A 10,319-nucleotide genomic window follows, 5' to 3' on the forward strand; every position below is an offset into this window, starting at 1 on the left:
GGATGGCAAATATGCCAGCAGTTCCCCAGAAGACTCACAACCTTCTGCAGTCATGGCTGGAGAGTAGATGGGCTTTGGCAACTTTGGAAACTTGAAGCAAAAAAAAAAAATGTCATAAGGCAAAGTCCCCCCATTGAGTGAGGGCATTGAAGGAGGTGTTGGGCCACGCAGGGAAATGAAAGGATGAACAGGAGAAGGGAAAAAACTGGGAAAATGGAAAATCACTCTTGTCTTGAATGTGAAGAGAAGCCTGTATGGAAGTCGATGAATCACAGCCAATAAGATGTAGGAGCAAGAACGAGAGCTGATTGGAAAACAGGTTTTTTATCCATATATTTTCTGGTAGAAAATGAACAAACACAGACTGAGGATCATTGTTTTGGGCTTTAACTAAAAAAAAATGAACCACCCACCACATCTAAACAAATGCTAGCTGTCACTATTGACAAACAATAAATGAAAATTGAACAAGCATCTCCCCCCCACCTCCAGATTTGATGAGAAATGTGCTTTTCCACAGAAATGTCCGTGCTAATAGAAAAAGCCAAGGCAGGGGAGCAGATTACAATGAATTAAAAAATTCAGCCACTTTTGAATTATTTTTTTTTGCAATGCTTCCTAAGGTTGGACCAACTACTCCCTAGTCCTTGCTGAGGTCAGCATCCAGGGCACCGTCTGGACATTAGCGAAAAGTCCTAGCGATCTTTTTTGTGCCCCTGAACTGACTGTGCATGACACGCATGCTCCACAGGTATTGTGCAGGTCCTCAGGAGCCTCATGCAACCCACAACACAGACAAAGGTGCCTCAAAGCTGAGCTGTACCCAGGCCTAGCAAAGGTATGATCCCAGCATTTCCCAGTGATGATTTTTGTACCCAAGGGTCACATCTTCCCATTGTAAACTTAACTCTTTCTCAAGCTGAGTGCTTTTAGTAAGGCACAGGCAAACTATATTCACTATTTAAAATTTATGGGTTAGATCCTACCTAGCTAACATCCAGAAATAGGGTGTCTTTCCCGGTTCTCTCCATTTTCTCACCACTGAAGTGAGATGAGAACCTCCAGAGATGGCTTGCACCATCTGTGAACAAGTTTCTAAGAGGAGCAGGAAGAAAGCCCGGTTGAGAAGCCTCAACATAGCTTGCACTACACGTGTTTGCATAGCAAAACCCTGCTGAGGTTAATCCCACCCTTAGTGTTGACTAAGTCTTCGTGTTGTCACGGTCTATAGCCCCCAGGAGTCCAGAGTACCCTTCCCCATCCCTGCAGCTCTACCACATGCCTTCACAATAGACCGTCCCACTGGCCATCCCTGTAGGTAAGTTGTCATCCCACTCCCCCTGTGCTGAAGGGCCTAGTTCACCCATGTAGGCTTTATTTGCAAATGACCGTGTTCCTCTGCTGACTTCCCAGATCAGAACTAACCTCCAGTTTTTGTAAAGAAGGCGGGTTACGTGCTGCACTTGCTACACACAACTGGTGCATGCCGTATTCTTGCTGCGCCTCTGCTTCCAAGTGACCCACGGAGCTGGAAGGGCTAAGTCTGAAATGCATCTTCACCAGCTGCCACCTCCCTCAGGAGGGTGAGTATCCTGCCCCATTGCCAACAGCAAGAAGAAAGGTTGCAGCTTTGAAGAAAGCCGTCTAACCTGCCTAGGAAGGATAACCAGTTTCCTGATACGTCAACAGGAGGCAGAAATAGATGTTGCCCCAGCCAAAAGCAAAAGAAAAAGAGGGTACTGCTTAGCTGCGACTGGGTCATACAGCCTGCAGGCACCCCTGGTGTGCTGGGCAGAGTGAATGGGAAGCAACAACCCCCCATGCTCCCCACTCTCCCACCAGATCTGCGCCCAGCAGGCATGTGAAGCAAGAGAAGGCGCTGGGCCCAAATTTTCCTCTCAGAGCAGCTTTACAGGATGACAAAGTTATTCTTGGTTGCAGTAAGCAAAAAATGCATTGGTCCTGTGGCTTGCGACTAAGAAGCACTCCGCAAGGATTCTTTTTTTTTATCACTTCATTGCTAACGGGGTGTTTTCAGAGCGTTCTTGTATACAGTGACTGAAGTCTCATTATATATTTAAGTGCAATTACTGGCCTGGTTCTGTTCTCACACAATATCTCTCCTCAGCACTGCACTTCCCCCATTCTGTTTTCTTGCATTTGCTGAGCAAAATCAGCAAAGAGGCCAGATCTGTTAATAGATGTATGATAGCCCTTTAGAGCTCAAGATTCCTGTAAATGTAGCTTCACCCCTGCCAGGAGAAAAATCGCTTGTTATCTCAGGCTGAGTATAACTCCGGTAGAATGTAAGGTAAAAAGAAACAACCAGGAGAATGGAAGAAAATAATGAGCAAAAAGGGGACTCAAACTGATTGGCACTTGGGAGTAGTTAAAACAAGACTGAGGAAGACATATATATCTATATATACGTATTTCTTCCCAGGGGAATCTCATTATTTTAAAACAAATCTTGTGGGCCCTCCACATGAGCGTGTTTCTAAAAGAGCAATAGAGAGAAAACCAGTTTGAAAGTATAACAAATGTTAAAAAACAGCAACCCCGTGAATTGACAAGACTGAGATAGATAAACCCATCAATTTTGCTTTACATTTACTGATCGTCTTATGTAAAATGTACCCTATAATTCCAAGAGAGGTAAACTTTGAGCAATATGCAGTATGTAATACTACATGATTTTCTCTACCAAGTGATTGGAAAAGAGAGACCCCAACCACACCTGGGAGCAGGCTCCCAGGAATGCTTACCATACATGTGATTCCAACCTCTTTGGAATTAAAGGGTTGCTATAACAACATGATGCATTTATTCCTATAGAGCTTTCCTTTGCTTATTTTTTATCGTTGCTTTTTAGAATATCAGTTGCCATAACAACAGAACATAGTATCTTAAATGCCACCTTTCATGTATATTTATGCAATATAATTAAAGGTATGGGATATGGGATTGGGGCAAGCTTTGGGTTGGAGTAATTCACATCTCTCCCATGAAACATTCCAATGCTACCACTAGAAGTAAGAGTGAATTCAGACAGGACCAGCTTTTCGGTGACACTGCCTCTTGCAGCTGTAAATATACTTAACTTTGCAATGCTTCCATTGTTAATTAAGTGTTGATGAGTCTTATAAGTTATAAGCTATCAGCATGGATCACTCTTATGGATGTTTTTCTAAGCTGTGCTTTCTATTAATTACAGTTGTGTTTCTGTTCGTATTAGCTAAGCTGATCGCTCTCAGAGGAATATGAGACTTTCCTGAGCGGAGCAGAGAGCTGAGACGTCCAGCCTGCTACCCTGCCTTTCAAAGGAGAGTGGCAGTCAGATTCTTGGCTCTGCATCCAACTTTTTCCACCACTACCACTATAGTGGTGTGACCTAAAATCAGCTTGGAGAGGTAATGATGGCTCCCCATGCAGATGGTGATATGTCCCCCAATCTTCCTTCCACACAGCAGGAATATGCAGAGAAAGAGGTGCAGACGAGCTGGGGCAGAGCACCTAGCTTCCCACATGCTGCTGTCCTGGCTGCAGATGATGTGAGTGAGCGCCGCACCAGGGCATTTGCACTCAGGAAGTGTATTTGTTGCTGCGGTGAGCACCACCCTCCGTGGGGACACATAGTCCACATCCAGTCCACATCTTTTGGAGCATGAAGTCATCAAATTCATAAGTGCTAATGTTTGCGATAGCACAACACAGCACTGATGTTCCTCTAATTCCCTGTGCTCACACTGATGCCGTTTCTCCTGTTTCTTTGAAGTTTCTTTCCACTTTTGAGCTGGGTGGTAACTCTTTGTGGTCTGGGCAGAGGCTGTATCCCAGCACTGAAAAACAAGAGAAGTCTAATGGGCACACTGCTAGCTAGCAACAGGAGGGCACTAAGATCACTGATATTCTCTGGAGAAAATGTTCTTGGCAAGACAGTTTGTCAGGGAATGAAAAACATGATCTCTACCATTCCATCTCTGAGAGGTTAGCGGTGCTTTATACACATCCACCCAACAAAACACATGAACCCTCTACAAGGAATAGTTAAGGGAAAAAACCACAAAGGTGTTTGTTTGCTCTCCACAAGCTCAGAGGAGCTCGGGTTGTCCAAAGACCAGAAGCATCAGACTCCCACGACTCCTTTATGTGCCTGATGTGACTGCCATGCCAGGGCAGCAGGGTCACACTGAGGAAGGATCCCAGGAGTGGGCCCAGTCCTGAAGGTCACCAGTTAGCCTGCTTGACAGGTGAATTCTCCAGGAACCCACTGCAGGGCAGACCTAGAAAAGGAGTCAGAGAGGGATAGCACAGGGGGAACAAGGAAGACACTGTGATAACTATATCTTTCATAATTATACTGTGTGGACAGCTTCTATGGTAAGAAAGCAGTGATTTCTGGTTTATGGCCAATAGCAATATTTTTTATGGAGAACATAGCGTGAACTGGGATGTCTTGAGTTCTTATACAGGGCAAAAGCTGTATGAAAAATGAGGTATGGAAATGATCTCTCTGTCCTCCATGCTAACTGTTTGTATGAGGATGAAAATAATCATTGAAAAGAGGAATAGTAAAAGATAGAAGTACTTTTGACATTGACACAGAGTCCTAAGTGTAAATTACTGCAATCACTGTTCTGAGTGACTAGGTCAGGTTGATGCCACACTATTCACATGTACTTCTTTAGAGAGAACTGTGGTCTGGATACTACAGATTATAAGGCACCACAGGCTATCAGCTTTCTGCATGCTTATCAGAGAGATTCAGAGTCCCTGCAAAAACTCAGCTGGAGTATTCTGTGATTATCAAGTTGCAAAGGATTGGTCTCCATTATTCCTATTCTGCTCTTACTCAATAAACCAGTAAGGCTTTGGCAGAGGTAAGCCAGGTATCCACTGCTGCCAGCTGCTTCAGCAATTTTCAGTGTTCCCCTTGACACCTGCAGGTTTCCCAGGAAGCTGCAGTTCTAGCTGTTTAACAAAGAGGTCAGATGTGGTACAGCTGCCCTCAGGAACACCCTTGTGCTCTTCCTGGCACCCCTGCTCTCAACCCTGGAACGCTGCTCTGCCACAGGGTCATAGAACAGATGAAACCCACCACTGATACCAAATGCCACCCAGGGGGTGCCTCTGTAGACTAGATGCAGCCAAAAATCAATCCAGTCTTAACACTGGCAGCACTTAGAGGGGTGAGATCATCCTCTGGGGGCCTGTGATTTTGTAAGGTTTTTTCAGGCACTTAGGATCTATTCAGCCTCCTACCGGACTATATGAAAAAATGTAGGCACACGTGTGTCCATGTTAAATAACAATTAGTCACACAATACCTGGGCTGTCATGCTTGAGTGTAAAGGCCAACTCTTCGGACTACAGCATGGGGTTGATGCCCTCCTTGCAGACACACACAGGTTAGGTTTTAGAAGGTAACTCAGAAAACTGCAAAGCATTCACACCTCATTGCACTGAGTTGTTGGTAAGAACTGTCTCAGTAGCAGATTCCTTAAACAGGACATACACATGTGTCCATTAATATAACGGTTACAGGTCTGTGGCTTTTTATTAACAATCTAAATAAAACAGGTAATAATATCCTGTCCTTCTGCCCCCCCCCCAGGTTGTCAGGACCAAGTGCTTTCATCACTCTCGTTAGTACTTCGGCATCTGTCAGGCTGAGCTTGACCCTGGAGGTCATTAACAAAGCTGATATAATCAGGTTATGCATTAATGATCCATAGCCATATGTGACCAATATATGGTCATAGGCATGCACTGAAAGAGTAAGAGTTCAAAAATTTCCTCAGGGAGAAAGAGCGTAGTGTCTGATAATCCGAGTCTCTGACCAGATGCAGCATGACTCTGTGGTTGCAGAGCTGCAGTACAATGAATGTCCTGTTCACGGAAAACTGCTTGACCAAATGTGCTTCATTCTGTCCACGCGAGTTTTTTTAATATTTGCCAGAGTCTTTTACATAAGGTCATCTCTGCACTTTTGGTGTAGTCCCATGTCAAGCATGAGCAGGCTGCTCTTGAAGAGGAAAGCCAGGAGAGCGGGGGTAGCATGGCAGGAGGGACAGTGGCCTCACTGGTAAGATCACAATCCTTCAGTACCAAAGCAAGGCAAGCAGAGCAAGTCTAGTGAGGGTAACAAGGACCAGCCCCCAGTTCAGCAATCACCAGAAAAGACCATAGTGACAAGGCAGGTCCAAAGCCAAACTGAGAAATCAAATCAGCAATGCAAAGTCAGGATCAGCAAGATACTAAGATCCATGTAAGTGCACTTACAGCCTAGCTAAGGCAAGGACCAAGTGCAACAATTTGAACTTAAATACAGGTTTGGAAGCAAAGAAAAATGGCAGAACCTTTGCTTGTCATCCCAGCTATTCAAGATTAGGATGCTCTCCCTCCTTTGGAAATGCTGGTCTTCATCAGCAGCACAGTTTTTGTCCCACTGCAGAAACATTCCACAAACCACCAAGAACCACTCATCTGACACAGCTGAGCATAGGCCCTCAGGGAGATAGGAAAGAAGTGAAACCTACTGAGTGAGAAGAGTTTTAGTGATAGGAGTGGCAGGGTGAAATCATTTTCACTTGTGACATCATGAGGGAGAAACCAGTTGTCCTAGAATGCACTGTGAACCGGTTCAAGGAAAGTTTGCAGGTTATTATGGTAGACATCTGGGATATGTTTCACAACACCTAGCATCAGCCCCAGGTCCCTTGAGAAGACAACCCACTGTGTTTGCACATCGTATGTAACTGGAGGTGATTCTACCTGCTTCTCATGAGCTGGAGTTTAAACACTCTTGTCTTCATAAGTACATCCTTCCTTAGCATAGAGGAGTCCACTGTAGCAGCACAGCTGAGCATCTGGCCACTTTTCTGGAAAGACTTTAGCCTTGTGGAGGAAGACTAGAAGAAATAAACTCACAACAAATCTGGGAAATACTGAAATCCTATAAAACTGGTTAAATAAATGAAGACAGACATTTCTTCCTGATTCTGAGGGGTGATCAGTCACGCCTGGAAATGTGACCACTGTTTCTTAGGATATGACCACTGGCAAGCAAGTTGAGGTATAGAGAAATTTTTTGTTCATATGCTTATGTGGTCTATCTTTATAACCAAAGAACTTCAGATTTATTGTACCCATATGCATATATATACACACACCCCTCATATATTCAAGGAGGTCATTCAGTTTGGAGGGTTTTCAGAAAGTCATCTAGTCCACCCTCATGTTAGGGTTAACACTGAATTGAGTCCCAGTTATAATATACCCTCTGCTTTCCCTTGGCAGGGTTGTCAGAAGGCAGGTAAAGATAGTTCACCCGCAAGCTCTTTAAACTGCGCATTTCCAGCAACTGTTTGTTCAGTACAACTCCTTGGTCACCTGTAGAGCCCAAAACAAACAACAGAGTAGTTACTCTTCAGAAAAGCAAAGTTAAACTCTCCTCAGCAGGAGAAGAGCCATCCCTGGATTCTGCTGTGTGTTGTAGAAATGTTACCTGTGATTCAACTTGTCCTCTCCTTCTCAGCTTGTGCAAAGAAGGGAAGTGAGGGAGGGGGAGGAAGGTGCCAGGCTGTGCGTTATAGCTGATGAGATGAAAATGACCTTGTCGTCATCTGGATTCTGCTTTGAGCAATGCTGCATATCCCTTGGAGGTGGATTAGGTTTCCACTGACAGGCTCTGGGAGATAGAATTTCCATTAGAATTAGGGGAAGAATATCTATTAGATAGATACAGCTCCTTATCTGCACCTTGTCTCCTTCTCAAACTGTCTGTGTGCTATCTCTCCTTCTCCTTGCTTACTCTCACAGTTCTTCTGCTAGTCAGATTTGCCTTGCTCTCTTCACCTCTCCCTGGGCTCTTCCTGCAAAGATAAAAAAGTTGCTTTTGCCAGACATGAAGTGCTATTGCTTGTCCTTCACTTTCTAACGTCAACTTCAAACAAGGGACTTCTGCTGCAAAATGACTGGACCAAGCAGCATGTAGGCTGTGCAAACCCACAATGCACCTCTGTTTCCAGCAGGCACAGCAAACTGCTAGTGAGACTTCTTTCCCAAGATCATCCCTGCTCTCTACCCACCATCATTAAGACTTCCTCAAATGGGGCCAGCAGGTAAGTGTGATGAATTTGTACCCTGATATCATACAGAGGTCCCAGCATTGTTATACAAGGTCACCTACTAACACTTAAGCAGAAGAGGCCCTGAATCCTGAAGCTTTTTGCACTCTAGTTGAGAGCTATACTGGAATAATAAGAGTGGCCACAAGTGCATGTGTGGCCATCACACAATCTGTGTTCTTATTCCTGCAGTGTGTTTCTATTTTACCTGTTGAGACAGGTGCTCAGTGTGCTACACAGGTAGCTCTGGGACCACGTCTTTGTCATAGCTTGGGCCAGGTTGGCCAATGACAAGACAACAGATGCTGTTCCCCACCTCTCACTCCAAGGAGAGGAAGAAGAGAGATAAAGAGATTTATGAGTTTAGAAAGAAAACAAATTAATTTAATCAAATATTAATAATAAAATATTTTGTAAAAAATAATGAAATAAATACTATATATACAAAACCAGATCAAGTTCCCAGGAAGATGTTGCTGGCAGGCTCTGGGAAAATTCCAGACTGGACTTGGTGACAAATGGGAACTGGAACACACTAACCAGGATCAAAAGCAGATGAGCTGACGGGGTCCTCCTCAGACACCAATCATCAAAGAAAGAGAGCCACTGAAGGAGATCTGGAGGAGAAAAGACAACAGAGAGAAAAAACAAAGATCCAAACTGACTCCTTTGCTCCCTCAGCTTTTATACTGAGCATGGCAGATGGGATGGAACACCTGATTGGTCAGTTCAGGTCACCTGACCTGTCCACGCCTCCCCACAGGTGTGACCCCTCCATGGGGTGAACAACCAACTCAGCTGACCCTGGTTGCCACAGCAACAAGTGTGAGCAAGAGCCTCTCACCAAGCAGAAAGTTGGCCCTGCTCCACCCCAAACCAGGACAACGGTCCTTCCAAGTACCACTCTGGAAGGATAACTGTGTGATAAAATGATACATTCTTTGGGAATCCATCTCAACAGCCAATGCCTGGGGACTGGAGCCCAGCATGATGGATGTGCCATGACTGTTTTAAAAAGATTAACTGTTCCACACTGTTAATATCCCATCCTTATTAAAAACATGATTCTGTTTTCATAGATGTGCTTTTACTAATTCAGGGGAAGAGATAATGATACATCCTCCCCTACCCATGATGTACCTTATTTCTCTCATACATGTTACATGACCAGTAGTTAACAAAATAAAAAAAAAAAGTATTCACAGAATACTGGCACGTTTGGTATTACAATCTATGGTTATGCACGCTTTAGAGCACAATGTGAAGTGGGAAGGAGTCTAGTGAAATAAGAATTTGGGCTATTAGTAAATAATTAAGTAGGCATCCTGGTAAAGCTAACAATAACGAAAGCGGATGATAAGGAGACAAGTTTTGAGACAACAGGAACAAGCAGCCTTGAAATGTACTCATCGTCTGGTTAGAACCAGTTCCGTGGTTTGGAAGCCGGCCAAGCCCAACAGGCACAGCCAATTGCATAAGAAAGTCAAAAGAGCTCGACGAAGAAGACTACGAGCCTTCCTCCAAGAGACCCCAAAAGACGACCACCAGACAGCAGAGCGCATGCACCAGGAAGGCGGACCCTATGATAATGAATTACTGGAACTAATTATAATAACGCCACCTATTTACTAGAGCTAATTGTAATAATGACACCTATAACAATGAGTAAGCATGTTTTATACTATAAATATAGTCTGTAATCAAAGTCGGTGTGCAAGTTAGGAGGAGTTATCCCCCTTGCACCCAACGCTGCAATAAAGAATACCTGCTTAATAGTCACTTAGGCTATTGAGTCTTGATTTCACAGCATCACTAGGAAAAGGAAATAAAGGGAAAGCAAGCAGATGTAGCACAAGGCAGACCATCCGTTTTGCTTGATCCTTGGCAGGGTTGGGAATAGAAGGCAAAATCTGTAGAGGATCCCACAATGCATAATGGAAGCTTGAATCAGATTCACTCCTCCTGCTCAAGGAGGTTTTTAACAGAGAGGAGAATGGAGACTCTACTCAACCCCAAATGGTGTTTTAATTCCTGGGAAATATTAAAAATTGTCACATAAACCTGCACCTCATTTGCAATGACTTTTCCAAGCATGTCAGTAGATACTTCTGCAAATCATTGCATGGTTTAATTAGTTACATATAATATCCACGGAGAGAGATGCTGAGAGACCCAGGATCTACACAGGAC

At 44.1% G+C, this 10,319-nt stretch overlaps 1 long non-coding RNA gene across 2 annotated transcripts; it reads right to left on the reverse strand.

The window, feature by feature from the left end:
* Positions 1–5,110: 5,110 nt before the first annotated feature.
* On the reverse strand, positions 5,111–8,769 carry LOC141737764 (uncharacterized). 2 transcript variants are annotated; one of them, XR_012585237.1, is made up of 4 exons: positions 8,670–8,769; positions 7,762–7,874; positions 7,508–7,690; positions 5,111–7,392 (listed from the first exon to the last, which is right to left on the reverse strand). It is a non-coding gene; the product is annotated as an uncharacterized LOC141737764 (long non-coding RNA). The 2 variants fall into 2 exon arrangements; XR_012585236.1 differs by lacking the exon at positions 7,762–7,874.
* Positions 8,770–10,319: the final 1,550 nt, after the last annotated feature.

This window comes from Larus michahellis, chromosome 1 (assembly GCF_964199755.1).
Source record: "Larus michahellis chromosome 1, bLarMic1.1, whole genome shotgun sequence".
Classification (NCBI taxonomy): domain Eukaryota; kingdom Metazoa; phylum Chordata; class Aves; order Charadriiformes; family Laridae; genus Larus; species Larus michahellis.